The sequence below is a fragment of the Moschus berezovskii genome, chromosome 4 (assembly GCF_049115385.1).
Source record: "Moschus berezovskii isolate FMDL1 chromosome 4, NW_MosBer_1.0, whole genome shotgun sequence".
Lineage (NCBI taxonomy): Eukaryota > Metazoa > Chordata > Mammalia > Artiodactyla > Moschidae > Moschus > Moschus berezovskii.
The window spans coordinates 33,173,443-33,187,814 of NC_142463.1; positions in this window are offsets into that span (position 1 = coordinate 33,173,443).

Here is a 14,372-nt window from a genome sequence, read left to right on the forward strand (position 1 = left end):
CCATGAATCACAGCACGCCAGACCTCCCTATCCATCACCAACTCCCGGAGCTCACGCAAACTCATGTCCATAGAGTTGGTGATGCCATCCAGCCATCTCATTCGCTGTCGTCCCCGTCTCCTCCCACCCTCAATCCCTCCCAGCATCAGACTCTTTTCCAGTGAGACAACTCTTTGCATGAGGTGGCCAAAGTATTGGAGTTTCAGCTTTAGCATCAGTCCTTCCAATGGAATATTACTCAGCCATAAAAAAGAATGAAATAATGTCATTTGCAGCACCATGGATGGACCTAGAAATTATCATACTAAGTGAAGTAAGTCAGAAAGAGAAAGACAAATACCATATGATAGCTCTTTTATATGGAATCTAAAATATGACACAAACGAACCTATTACAAAACAGAAACAGTCACAGACACAGAGAACAGACTTATGGCTCAGGGATGGGAAGGACGGATTGGAAATTTGGCATTCAGTTCAGCCACTCAGTCTTATCCGACTCTTTGCAACCTCATGTAGTGCAGCACGCCAAGCTTCCCTGTTCGTTACCAACTCCCGGAGCTTGCTCAAACTCATGTCCATCAAGTTGGTGATGCCATTTGGGATTAGCAGATGCAAATTATTACATATAGAATGGATAAAACACAAGGTCCTTCCTACTCTATTGCACAGGGAACTATATTCAATATCCTTCATTAAACCATTAAATGGAAAAGAATATATATATATGCAAATATGCATATATGTGAATACACATACAAACTAGTGTTGTATATGTGAAAACACAACAAAGCTAGTGGAAGTGATGGAATTCCAATTGAGCTATTTCAAATCCTAAAAGATGATGCTGTGAAAGCGCTGCACCCAATATGTCAGTAAATTTGGAAAACTCAGCAGTGGCCACAGGACTGGGAAAGGTCAGTTTTCATTCCAATCACAAAGAAAGGCAATGCCAAAGAATGCTCAAACTACTGCACAATTGCACTCATCTCACACACTAGTAAAGTCATGCTCAAAATTCTCCAAGCCAGGCTTCAGCAATACATGAACTGTGAAATTCCAGATGTTCAAGCAGGTTTTAGAAAAGGCAGAGGAACCAGAGATCAAATTGCCAACATCCGCTGGATCATGGAAAAAGCAAGAGAGTTCCAGAAAAATATCTATTTCCGCTTTATTCACTATGCCAAAGCCTTTGACTGTCTGGATCACAATAAACTGTGGAAAATTCTGAAAGAGATGGGAATACCAGACCACCTGACCTGCCTCTTGAGAAACCTGTATGCAGGTCAGGAAGCAACAGTTAGAACTGGACATGGAACAACAGACTAGTTCCAAATAGGAAAAGGAGTACGACAAGGCTATATATTGTCACCCTGCTTATTTAACTTATATGCAGAGTACATCATGAGGAACACTGGGCTGGAGGAAGCACAAGCTGGAATCAAGATTGCTGGGAGAAATATCAATAACCTCAGATATTCAGATGACACCACCCTTATGGCAGAAAGCAAAGAAGAACTAAAAAACCTCTTGATAAAAGTGAAAGAAGAGAGTGATAACGTTGGCTTAAAGCTCAATATTCAGAAAACTAAGATCATGGCATCTGGTCCTGTCAGTTCATGGCAAATAGATGGGGAAACAGTGGAAACAGTGGCTGACTTTAGTTTTGGGGGCTCCAAAACCACTGCAGATGGTGATTGTAGCCATGAAATTAAAAGACACTTACTCCTTGGAAAGAAAGTTATGACCAACCTAGACAGCATATTAAAAAGCAGAGACATTACTTTGCCAACAAAGGTCTGTCTGGTCAAGGCTGTGGTTTTCCCAGTAGTCATGTATGGATGTGAGAGTTGGACTATAAAGAAAGCTGAGTGTCAAAGAATTGATGCTTTTGAAATGTGGTGTTGGAGAAGACTCTTGAAAGTCTCTTGGACAGCAAGGAGATCCAACCAGTCCGTCCTAGAGGAGATCAATCCTGGGTGTTCATTGGAAGGACTGATGTTGAAGCTGAAATTCCAATACTTTGGCCACCTGATGCGAAGAGCTGACTCATTTGAAAAGACCCTGATTCTGGGAAAGATTGAGGGCAGGAGGAGAAGGGGACGACAGAGGATGAGATGGTTGGATGGTATCACCGACCCAAATGACATGGGTTTGGGTGAACTCCAGGAGTTGGTGATGGATAAGGAGGCCTGGCATGCTGCAGTTCATGGGTTTGCAAAGAGTCGGACACAACTGAGTGACTGAAGTAAACTGAATACACATACACGCATATCTGAATCACTTTTCTGTATACCAGAAACTAACATAACATTGTAAATCAATCAACTGTATGTCAATAAAAAAAGAATTTTTAAAAGTCAATAGGAGGGCTACTTAACTTCTCCAAACCCTAGTTTCCTCATGTGCAAAATGGGAATGACCAGACCTGGCTTACAGAGTTGGTGTGAGAATTAAAAGATATACACATACGATAAGATATGTCATAGATCAGACAGAACAGTCTGATTGTAAAGCACAAACCTTTAAGCATAAGCTCTCATGACTTATTTTTTTGAGCTGAGGAGATTGCTAAGCAGAAATGATTATAGTAATGGTAAGCTGACAACATTGATATGATCATGCAGAATATCCCTGACTCAGCAGCTCAGACCATCCATTTAGAAAAGAACAATGACACTCTTCATAGTTCTCAGGCCTTGAATTTCTGCCAAGGCTGAAACCAAAAGTAAAACAAGACTGTATTATTGATAATAAATTCTCCCATGATTCTCATCTGCTTCCCAGACTCAGTTTCTTCCAAATAGATAAGTGGGTGGGCCCCTACATACACACAGCCCTGACCATAATAGTCACCAACACTTTAACAGAGTTTTTATGGTAGAGCTCAATCCAAGTGTTTTAAACATAATAACTCATTTAATCATCACCAACAGTCTAATGAGGTAGTTACTATTATTATGATGCCAATTTTATAATGGGAAAGGGGCTTCTTTGGTGGCTTATATGGTACAGAATCTGCCTGAAATACAGGATACCTGGGTTGGATCCCTGGGTTGGGAAGATCCCCTGGAGGAAGAAATGCAACCCACTCCAGTATTCTCACCTAGAGAATCCCATGGACAGAGGAGCCTGGCAGGCTATAGTACATGGGATTGCTAAGAGTTGGACACAGCTGGGCGACTAACACTTACTGGTAGTGGGGAAACTAAAGCTCAAGAGGTCATGAAACTTACCCATCACACAGCCACTAAAATGGTAGAACTGGCATGTCATCCTAGGCATTCTAATGCAGAGTCCACACTTGACCTTATGCTGCCCTCAGCTAGTTGCATTATCCAAATTGCTATACTTTCTCCCATTGCTCTGTCTTCACAGATACAATGGTGCCTGTCTGGAATGCCATTATTTCCTCTCCCCTCTTTCCACATGCCTACCTGATTAAGTCCACATGTCCGCTTGGTTAACCTCAGGATCATCTCTCCTGAAAAGCCCTCTCTGACTTCACTCACCCCTACCCTCCATAATGAGCACCCTCTCCTCTTCCCTGGGCTCATACAGCACTGTGTGCTTACTTCTGTCACAGCATCTGAACAGAAAAGCTTCTCAAAAAGCTTCTGTTTTTGTCTTCCCCCACCTCACACCCAGGGCTTCCCTGGTGGCTCACATAGTAAAGAATCTGCCTGCAGAGGAGGAGATCGAGGATGGGGAGATCCCCTGGAGAACTGGATGGCTACCCACTCCAGTATTCTTGTTTGAAGAACCCTATACAGAGGAGCCTTGGGGCTACAGTCCATGGGTTTGCAAAGAGTCACAAAGAGTCAGACACGACTGAATGACTAAGCATGCACCTCACACCCACTAGATTTGACTTCCTTTAAGCCTAAAATCGTACCTTGTAGAATGCCTAGAGCAGAGTAGGTCTTCCATAAATATTTTTTGAGTCTATCGACAACATTGAGTGTGACTGTGCTAGACATATTGACGGTTGCAGCCCCAGCTTGCATACTTTCACGGACACTTTCTTCTAGATTTTGAAACTCCAACTGGGGAATTTCAAGCTAAGAAATTCAGGAAGGGTTTGGGATAGAGACGAGGATGGGGGAGGTGCTGACTGTTCTAAGTCAACTTGTCTCTATGACTTGTTCATGAATGCACACATAATCCAAGCTTAAGGCATTCAGTGCCTTCCATTACACTATTCAGAGTAACTTACAGTGGACAACTGACTTACAAAGGTATAATCAGAGGAAGTTTGGAAATTAGTTCAAAAGCTGAATAAACAGAAATGTTATTCTATTCCCCAGGGAAGCAGAAGGCATGTAGTTCAAGGGGATATTATCACTTATTTTACAATCTCAAGGAGTGAAATTGGCTCCATAAAAGGTGGGTCAAAGAGAAAGAACATGACTCTATGATATTGGTGAGCCAACCTTGAGTCTTCCCATATCTGCGGACTCCCCACATACATAAGCCAATAAATCTCACTATTATTTAAATCTCTTCGAATTGGGTCTTCTATTACTTGCAACCAAATACACTCTAAATATTTTTCTGTGCAGCTGATTTCAGTGGATGTGAGGGACAGTACAACATGAAGAATAGTATGGGCCAAAGAAAAAAGTGGGGAAGAACAACACACAGTGGGAGATATTACTGAAATTGCCCCTGAACTTCATTCTGTGGTTACAGGAGACCCATTGATGGTTTCACACAAAGGAGAGTCAGTTTCAAGCTGTATATTAGAGATATAACCTTATATCACTAGGCTCCAACTACTTCTCTATAGCTACACCTCTTTTTGTCTTTAGTTTTATAGGTTACTATTAATAATGAAAGAATAATAATATCCCCAAATTTCCACTAATTAGTAAAAAAATAAAATTCTGAAGTTAAGTGGAAAATTATATTCTCAGGGAAGATTCTGGGGGGAAAAATGTTTTGAGAAACAGATGGTATCTCAGAGCCTCAAGTGTGTTGGCTGATAACACCAAGGCAACGAACTTTATGCCAACAATTAAACTAGTTTTCCCAGTAAAATGGCAAACCCTTCAATCACATGGCTCCCAATGATACTGTCAGTATAAAGTGTTTAGAGTCCCCAGGGGAAAATAAGATGACAATTTTGCAGCAGCAGTAACTAAAAAGAGGAGATCATTGTGTAAGGAGATAAGGGAAGACAAGTAACATTTTCCACAACAGCTAGTCAGTGTCATGTGATATCTTAGGTGTTTGCTATTTGTCAGCTTACTCTGTCCCTAAAGAGCAGGGATACAGACTCCATTCTGCATGACCCCCAAGGTTCACCACATCATACATGATTTTAAGGTTTTGAAGACTGAGTCATGACAGTGCTAAGTAAATACTCCCCTCTCCATGCTGCTGCTGCTGCTAAGTCACTTCAGTCATGTCTGACTCTGTGAAACCCCATAGATGGCAGCCCATCAGGCTCCCCCAACCCTGGGATTCTCCAGGCAAGAACACTGGAGTGGGTTGCCATTTCCTTCTCCAATGCATGAAAGTGAAAAGTGAAAGTGAAGTCGCTCAGTCGTGTCCGACCCTTAGCGACCCCATGTACTGCAGCCCACCAGGCTCCTCCCTCCATGGGATTTTCCAGGCAAGAGCAGTGGAGTGGGTTGCCATTGCCTTTTCCTCCCCTCTCCATAGCCCAGCTCAAATTCCACACCTTTTATCCAGGCTCCATAACTCTATCTTCCCTTTGGTTTGCTTCTTCTCTGGGGTCCAAAAGCACTGATTGCTTGTCCCAGACAAATTAACATCTAATCATCTAGGGAAGAGAAAATTTCTTATTATTTCTGTTAGGATTTATTATTTGTTATTTAATAGAAAGCAATTCAAGGTGAATTGAGAAGAAAAGAGGGTTTGGTAGCTATCAGAGGATGTTCAGAAATAGTCTGGGTACCATTTACTGCTACATGTTTAAGTTTCCTTCTTTAACAGTATTAAAGTAATACTTCTTTATAAAGTATACTTCTTTAACAGTAAGTATAGTCATGTGATTTGTTTGGCCAATGAAATTGTGAAGAGAAGCAATCTGTGTCACTAGTAAGAGGAAGTTTTAGAGCCAGTGCACATTTGCCACATTTATTTCCAACTAAAGCTATCGTAGAAGCACGTCAGGATACAGATTGCATCCATGAGTGAGAATGATAAGAAATAGCTTCCTGGGAGAATATATAGGATGGCACATGGAAAGAGCAAAACCTGTGTGGCATGAAACCACCATGATTTGGGGTATGTTTGTTACATCAGCATAGAGTAGCCTGTCCTGACTGATTCAGAGGGATTTGGTATGACACACTGATTCAGAGGGATTTGGTGTTACATCAGCATAAAGTAGCCTGTCCTGACTGATTCAGAGGGATTTGGTATGACACAGGAGTGTCCTCTGGAACTCAAGGTTAGACAAGCTGCTGGGCTTCAAGGAGGCACTGGAACCACGGTCTGTAAAGCCGCCTGACCCGCTCTCACCCGTGTTCCACGCTGCACGTGCGTATGGCCTCTTTCGCTCCCTTCCTCTCTGACTACTTTCCTCTGTCTCTGTGTTTCTGCCTCTCTTTGTGGGTCTCTCTGTGTCTCTTCGGGTACCTCTAGTCTGCCGGGTGGGAATTAGGGAGAAGATGTTTGTTACAAACCTTCTGTAACACATTTATCACAAATCCCTCATCTTCTGTCTTTCTGTCTCCCCCACACATACACACATCAATATTTGTTTTTTTCCCAAATTACCAGGGAAGGGATGCTGAACCCTCAAGACCAGGACCTACTCCCCAGTGCAATCAAGTATGGCCAGGGGGTGAAGAAAGAAAATGGTTACTTATGAAAGAGGCATTTAGGGTGAATTTTTGTGAGTTAGACATATAATAATAGTAGCTAACACTAAGACAAAGACTCCTCTGTGAGAGCTATGGTTCTAAGAGCTTTATGCCTGTTAACTCCCCAAATCCTCAGAAAGCCTCTATGAGTTAGGTACTAATATCACAAGCCCCATTTTACAGATGGAAAATGGAGATGCACAGAGGGAGGTTAACTTGTCCAAGGTCACAGCTGATAAGTAAATGAGAGATGTGAATCCTGGCAGTCTCATATTCACAGGAGTCCCTGTCCTTAGCCCCAATGCCATGGTACCTTTTATACTGTAATTGGCAACTGCTATAAACACTTTGTCTCTCCAAGCAGAGTAGAAATCCATGACAAATATCCCTCATACTAATAAGACTGTTTTAATAAAGGAAGGAGCTAGCGTTACTAACCACCAGGTAGATATATCCATATTAAATGACTGCTGTCACTGAATAGTAGGGAATGTCTCCCCAGAAGTTAAATGACTTGCTCAGGTTTTTATAATTAGTCAATGATAGAATCATGACTCAGAAAAAATCTTCTGGTTCCATATCCAGTGCTCTTTCAGAAATCCCAGGATATATCTGTTGATGCCAAGAATCATGAATAAATCCTGATCCCCCCCTGCTTAATGCCTTCACATGGCACTATAGCTGATGGCTCTGAAGGCAGTGACAGAGGACTCTTTCCTGCAGTGGTGCTGTGGAAGCAAAGACACCAACCTCTAGGCCTTCCCCAGCTACACCCTCCAGCACCCTGCTTCTGTAGTATCATCTGTACTCCAAGCCAAAGTGGAAGAGTCACTGACCTCTGGCATGCAGAGCTGGTAGGAACCTGAAATCTCACCAGGCTAGGGGTTCTGGACTGGGTTCTATCCCAGCAGGAAACTGGAGAGGGATCCAAGAACTTGGGAACAGGTCAGGTGGTCAGAGTGGACACGCGTGGAGAAGTCAGATGGGGAAGCTGCGGCCCAAGGAAAACGGGATTTCTTCATCTTTACCCTGGGTAACCACACATCTGACTTATCTAGACTCTTTCTGAGAAAAAAAAGTAAAAGTGTTAGTTGCTTAGTCATGTCCAACTTTTTGAGACCCCATGGACAGTAGCCCACCAGGTTCCTCGGTCCATGGAATTCTCTAGGCAAGAATACTGGAGTGGGTTGCCACGCTCTTCTCCAGGGGATCTTCCTGACCCAGGGATTGAACCCAGGTCTCCCAAATTGCAGACTGTCTGAGCCACCAGGGAAGCTAGTTCCTAATATTCCATGTTGGTTATTATTCCACAATATTCCACATTCCTGAGAAGTCGGAGCCTTAAAGGACAATGATTGTTGCTGAGATCTGGTGGAGCTGGGACAGGCAGAGGATAACATTACCCACATCCCTTCTCTATAGGGAATAATAATTAATCATGATGGTGAAGATCACAGTCTGGATCACTTGACATGGGCCAATCATGAGCACACTCATATGCAGATACAGTCCAATTCAAAGAAGAGATGCTTAAAGCTAAATGATTTGTGCAATGTCACAAAGCAAATAAGCCAAAAACCCAGGATTTGAATTCCCATCTGTCTGATTCCTCAAACATTCGTCTGTACCATGCAGTCACCCCAGTAGACGCACGATCTGCAGCAAGTCAGGGAATGGCCTTGAAATTGACCAAATGGGCTCATTACTCCCTAGATGAGGAGCAAAGAGAAGGAAAAGTCAGGAAAATAATGAGACTGAAGAAGACAGAAAGCAATGGAAAGGAAGAGAGACATAGCAGGAGGGAGCGATGTGTCCGGAGAACAAAGCTTGCATTGACAATTATCTGTAATTCCAACAGGTCCAGAGGAGAGAAAGGTAGATGAGGATTACAGACTGGGTAATTGTTCTTCTGACCTTAACTCCTCAAAGATCAATGGGTGAGCCAGCAGTCTAATTGACTAAGTACGCCCGCTATTCCTCAAAGCCAGGTACTTTTCCAGAATAAAAAAAGAGAGATCGGCAGCTTCCAAAGGTTGGGGACCAAGTCCCCCTCGTGCTGCTTCTCTGCCTGGGAATCCACACTCTGCCTCTCAGTGCCTGGAGGGTGCCTCAGTTCTCAGAGGGCAGAGTGTAGGGAGCTGGCAATTATCAATCCCAGAGTTCTGAAACAAGCAGCGCTGAGCTCCAAGCACTGTGCTGCTCCAGAGTCTGAGTTCAAAGACAGGCGGCTCTGTTTTTTTTCTCTTTAATTATTCACTTTGTCTTTCCTCAGTGCCTTTCACAAAGATCAGCAATTTACAACTGTCTGTGGACATGCCTGCCTGCCCCAGGGAGGGAGAGAGGAGGATCAGAGAAGGTAAGTAAGTAGAACACAAGTGACAGGAGAAATCCCCCTACCACATGCCTTTCAGCATGGAGTGTCTCCCAGTCGGGCTCCAGGCTCCCTCTGCACCTCTTCTGCTACTTTCAGACATTGGAGAGACAGAATACTCAGAAGCCTTCCACAGATTTTAATTCCTTGAAGAACTACTGCTCTGAGTCCCTAAATTCTCTCTTGTTTGGGGGGCTTGAGCTAAAGAGTTCCTTACAAATTAGCTCAGTGACCTTGGAGAAGTTACTTACTAAACCTATCAGTGCCCATAGCTATAAAATGGGGTTTATATATATATATAGTTGCAGGAAGGGTTTCCCCAGTCTCTTGGGAGGAGCTGTTAGGATAACCACTGACTGAAACCACCCACCCTGGCCAGGCACCATTGTAACCACTTGCATGAGTTATCTTACAAGAGGTCCTGGTAAGGAATGTGGAGTTGATAAACTACCACCAAGTGGAAGAATTCAGGAAAGGTCAACAAGGGAGACGAGACTCTAGTTCATATATCCCACCAATCTCCCAGAATCCTCACTGGAAACCATCTTGGCTGAGTGATGGGTGCACCAACGGGAAGGACCCTGAGTCAGCGTGACTGGCCAGAGACAACACGGAAATTAATCTTATCACCATAAAACCCAAGACAGCGAGCCACATGGCAGAGCAGTTCTTCTGGGTTTCCTTACCCTGCTGCTCTCTGCCTAGGTGCCCCCCTCCCAACAGTCTTTTTCTTTGTCAGCACGTGTGTCACCTCAGACAATTCATCTCCAAATATTGGACAAGAGCCCACTCTTGGGCTCTGGAAGAGGTCCCCCTTCCTGCAACAAAATCTGTTCATATACATGTAGAATGGTTAGAACAGAGCCTGGAGTTCTATTGACGTGAAATGAAAGTTTCCAAGAAAAAGGAAATTAAGGTTTCTCTACTTTGTTCTTTTCCTTGAGCCTGGCATCTTTTCCTCAGATGCCAGCTCTCTGCAACCTCAGACCTGGATCAGTTTAGCATCACTGGAGAGAGGGTGGAAAAGGAGAGAAAGAGAAGTAGGGCAATAATATTCGCTACATATTGATGACGTGCCAGTCATACTTGAAGCGTCCACAGGTGTCACTGTTCTTTTAATATCAGTAAATAAAATGACAGTGGCATTATTTCAGTGAATCCAGTGTCAAAGCCCTTTGTGCAGGGCAAGTCCTGTTAGAGGGCATGAAATGCACACGCTCACTTAGTCCTGACAATAACTGGAAAGAATGGGTTCTGGTCATTATCCTGATTGTACAGATGATGGAATCGAGCTCAGGGAATTTGGGAGACCTGCTTTTTGGTGGCAGGATTCAGAGCAGAGGCTGTGGCTCTCCATCAGGACCACTGAAACTGGGAGGCTGGTATGAGTCTGGGCCTTCTGCAGAATTGGCTGTTGAGAGTAATTCACAGGTCCAAATAGGGAGGGCAAGGAGGCTCCTTCAAGAACAGTTTCTCTTTTTATTTCCACCATCTGAGGAGGTGAATGGGCAGAACATTAAAGGTAGGAAGAAACAAAAAGCTCAGAGAAGTCATTCAGGTCAACCAGTCACCAGTGGACACAGATTAGATAACCTCCCCCACGCCCCTTGGGACACACTGCTCCTGGTGTCATGGCTCTGTGCCGTTGCTGGGCTCCCCTCAATCATCATCTCCTTGGAGAACCCTTCCCAGATCTCCTGGGCTAGAACAGCACCCTCCATCACACTCTCGCCACTTGCTGCACTGTATTTTCCCTCGTGAAGCTCATCATTTCCACTGCACCGTACACTTACCTATTTTACTGTCTGCCTACATTATCTAAAGGTAAGCTTCATGAGGGCAGAGACGTGTGTCTGTTTTGCTGACCCCCTATTCCCAGCATTAAAAAAGTGCGTGGCATATAATTGCGTTCAGTATTGTTAAACAAATTATGTGTTAATTACTAATGAGTTAATCACACCATATTATTGCTTTGTCATTTTTCAAATCTCCACTACATAGAACAGTGAAGTCAGGGATCGGATTACTGGGGTTTGCTCAGTGTCCAGTATAGTGTCTGGCACATTGTGGGTGCTCTGTAATTGTTCTAACATGAATGAATGAGGCAGAACTGAGTTTCAAGCTTTGACCCTGATCTTTGCTTCTCTTCCCCAGGTACTGGAAAGTTCACTGGAGAGGTTGAGATGGAGGCAGCCGTATGTAAATGTTGCTCAGGGAACAGAAAGAGGAGAGGGGAATGTGTTATGGGGCAGGTATGTGGGAAGTGTAGGGTCTTTCTGCTATGCACTCAAACCGCCAACCACTGCCCACACCTCAGTGACTTAATCAGAAGAGACCCCAAAAGCATCTCCAGTGACTTTGGCATCCCAGAACTGAAGGACTCTGGGACACAGGTGGTGCTCTTCTCTTTCTAATAAAACTTTATGACTCAATCAATATTCTGAGGGGTTCTATTTTTAAATACACAAAGGGTTTGTGGCTTCAGAGGGTGTGAAAATTCTTCCTCATATCTTGACAGAACATTTCTCCATCCAAGAAAGAAAACATAAGCCTAGCCAGGTAAGCACCGGGCCTAACAGATGTGGTTTTCCAAGATTATGCCCAAGGGAGAAAAAATAAAGATTTTGCTTGATGCAGATGTCCTAAAAGCAGCAAGTTTATCCTGTAACCTTGCCAAGGCAATGCCTGCTGTTCTCAATGCTAAGCTGGAGTAAGAGAAAGGAGAGATATATTCAAAGAATAAATCAACTTGAAGCTCCAAGACAAACACAAACAGATGAGAAGGCTCTACGTGCTGAAGTTAATCATCCCAATCAGGCTATGCCTCTCTTTACCCTCACATATGTAGAGTTTTAGCAGAGCTAGTTTCCTCTCGGAGGCAGTGAGACAAACTGAGGGGAATGACAGAAGTCTAGAATGGGACTGAAGCTCTGCTATATAATCTCAGGCAAGTCACTCAGCCTCTTTGATTTAAGGATGCTGAGAGGAAGACCCCACACCAAAATATCTACCCATTCTGCCACCGATGCTTGATATCATACTATTAGCAATAAGTATTCTCTACTATAAAGCATTCCCACCTGCTGCAGTCTTGGCTGAGCCAGAAGACCTATTAGACTACATTCTAGCAACATGCCAAGGACTAGCTAATAATTGGCAGAACCAGGACTAAAGCTCATATTTGCTTAATTCTAATACCTGTGATCTTGACCCTCTCCTATTTTATCCTCCAAAGATTGATAAAACCAGGACTCACAGTCAGTCAGTTCAGTCACTCAGTCGTGTCCAACTCTGCAACCCCATGGACTGAAGCACACCAGGCTTCCCTGTCCATCACCAGCTCCCAGAGCTTACTCAAACTCATGTCCATCAAGTCGGTGATGCCATCCTAGCTGTCCCCTTCTCCTCCCACCTTCAATCTTTCCCAGCATCAGAGTCTTTTCCAGAGTCAGTGCTTCACATCAGGTGGCCAAAATATTGGAGTTTCAGCTTCAGCATCAGTCCTCCCAATGAACATTCAGGATTGATTTCCTTTAGGATGGACTGGTTGAATCTCCTTGCAGTCCAAGGGACTCTGAAGAGTCTTCTCCAACACCACACTTCAAAAGCATCAATTTTCAGTGCTCAGCTTTCTTTATAGTTTAACTCTCACAGCCATACATGACTAACGGAAAACCAAAGCTTTGACTAGATGTATCTTTGTTGGCAAAGTAATGTCTCTGTTTTTTAACATGCTATCTAGGTTGGTCATAGTTTTTCTTCCAAGGAGTAAGTATCTTTTAATTTCATGGCTGCAATCACCATCTGCAGTGGTTTTGGAGCCCCCAGAAATAAAGTGTCTCACTGTTTCCATTATTTCCCCATCTGTTTGCCATGAAGTGATGGGACCGGATGCCATGATCTTAGTTTTCTGAATGTTGAGTTTTAAGCCAACTTTTTCAGTCTCCTCTTTCACTTTCATCAAGAGGCTCTTTAGTTCTTCTTCACTTTCTGCCATAAGGGTGGTGTCATCTGCATATCTGAGGTTATTGATATTTCTCCCAGCAATCTTGATTCCAGCTTATGCTTCATCCAACCTTGCATTTCACATGATGTACTTGGCATATAAGTTAAATAAGCAGGGTGACAATATATAGCTTTGACGTACTCCTTTCCCAATTTGGAACCAGTCTGTTGTTCCATGTCACCGGGTGAGCATAAATGAACTCAAGCCTAATACCTAATGCTAATAAAGTGGTAGTGAGTATAGGGAAAATAGCAACAATGTGAAGTCAGAAGACCTGAGCTCAGATTCCAGGCTTGAGCATTTATGAGGTTTTGATGACACTGAGAAAGTCTGATATTATTTTGTTAATTCTTCACTGAATTTCCAGTGAATTTCCACTTCGTGATAAATGGGGCTAATGCCTGTGTCCGTCAAGATATGCTAAGTTGGGACGCAGTAACAAACAGCACTGACTTGTCAGTGACTTAAACCAGCAAAAATTATTTTGCTTATACCTCTTTCCCAGTTCATTTGGAGACTTCTCTCTACGTTAGCCTCATTCCAGGACCTAGGCTAATGGAACAGTCACTGCCTGGAATATTAATGGCCATCCTGGCCGAGGAAACAGAAAACCCACGAAGCCCTCATATTTTTACCTGAATGCTCAACTTGAGTTTGACAAACATTATTTCTGGAAGCTCAACGTTCTCTGGACAGAATTGGTTGTATGATTCCCCCAAGCACTGTAGGGCAGGAATCATTCTCCTATTATGTTCTTAGAGGAGTGGGGAGCTAGAACCTCCTGGTGAATGGCATTAATGGCTACCTCGTTCCCCATGCTGGCAGCCTGAGAGGGATGCTGGTAAAATTAGCTGAGAAAACATGTAGGAAATGAGACATTATGTAGAGAAATGCAGTATAAAGAATAAATTCTACATTTTTGAGCTTTAAAAAGCAGTGAATAAATAATTCTCTATCTCTTCCTCCCTCCCCCATTTAAATTCACTTTCTTCTGAGAAACGTGACTGATAGGGACTTCTAAATTTATCTGCTGAGGTCAGAAGCCTGCATTTCCTAGTCTAATAGTTCAGGATGCAATACAGGAGCATACCTTTCACTACCATAAGACACTGAAACGGTAATGCAAACTTGGAGCTCATGAAAAAAGAGTGTAATCAATG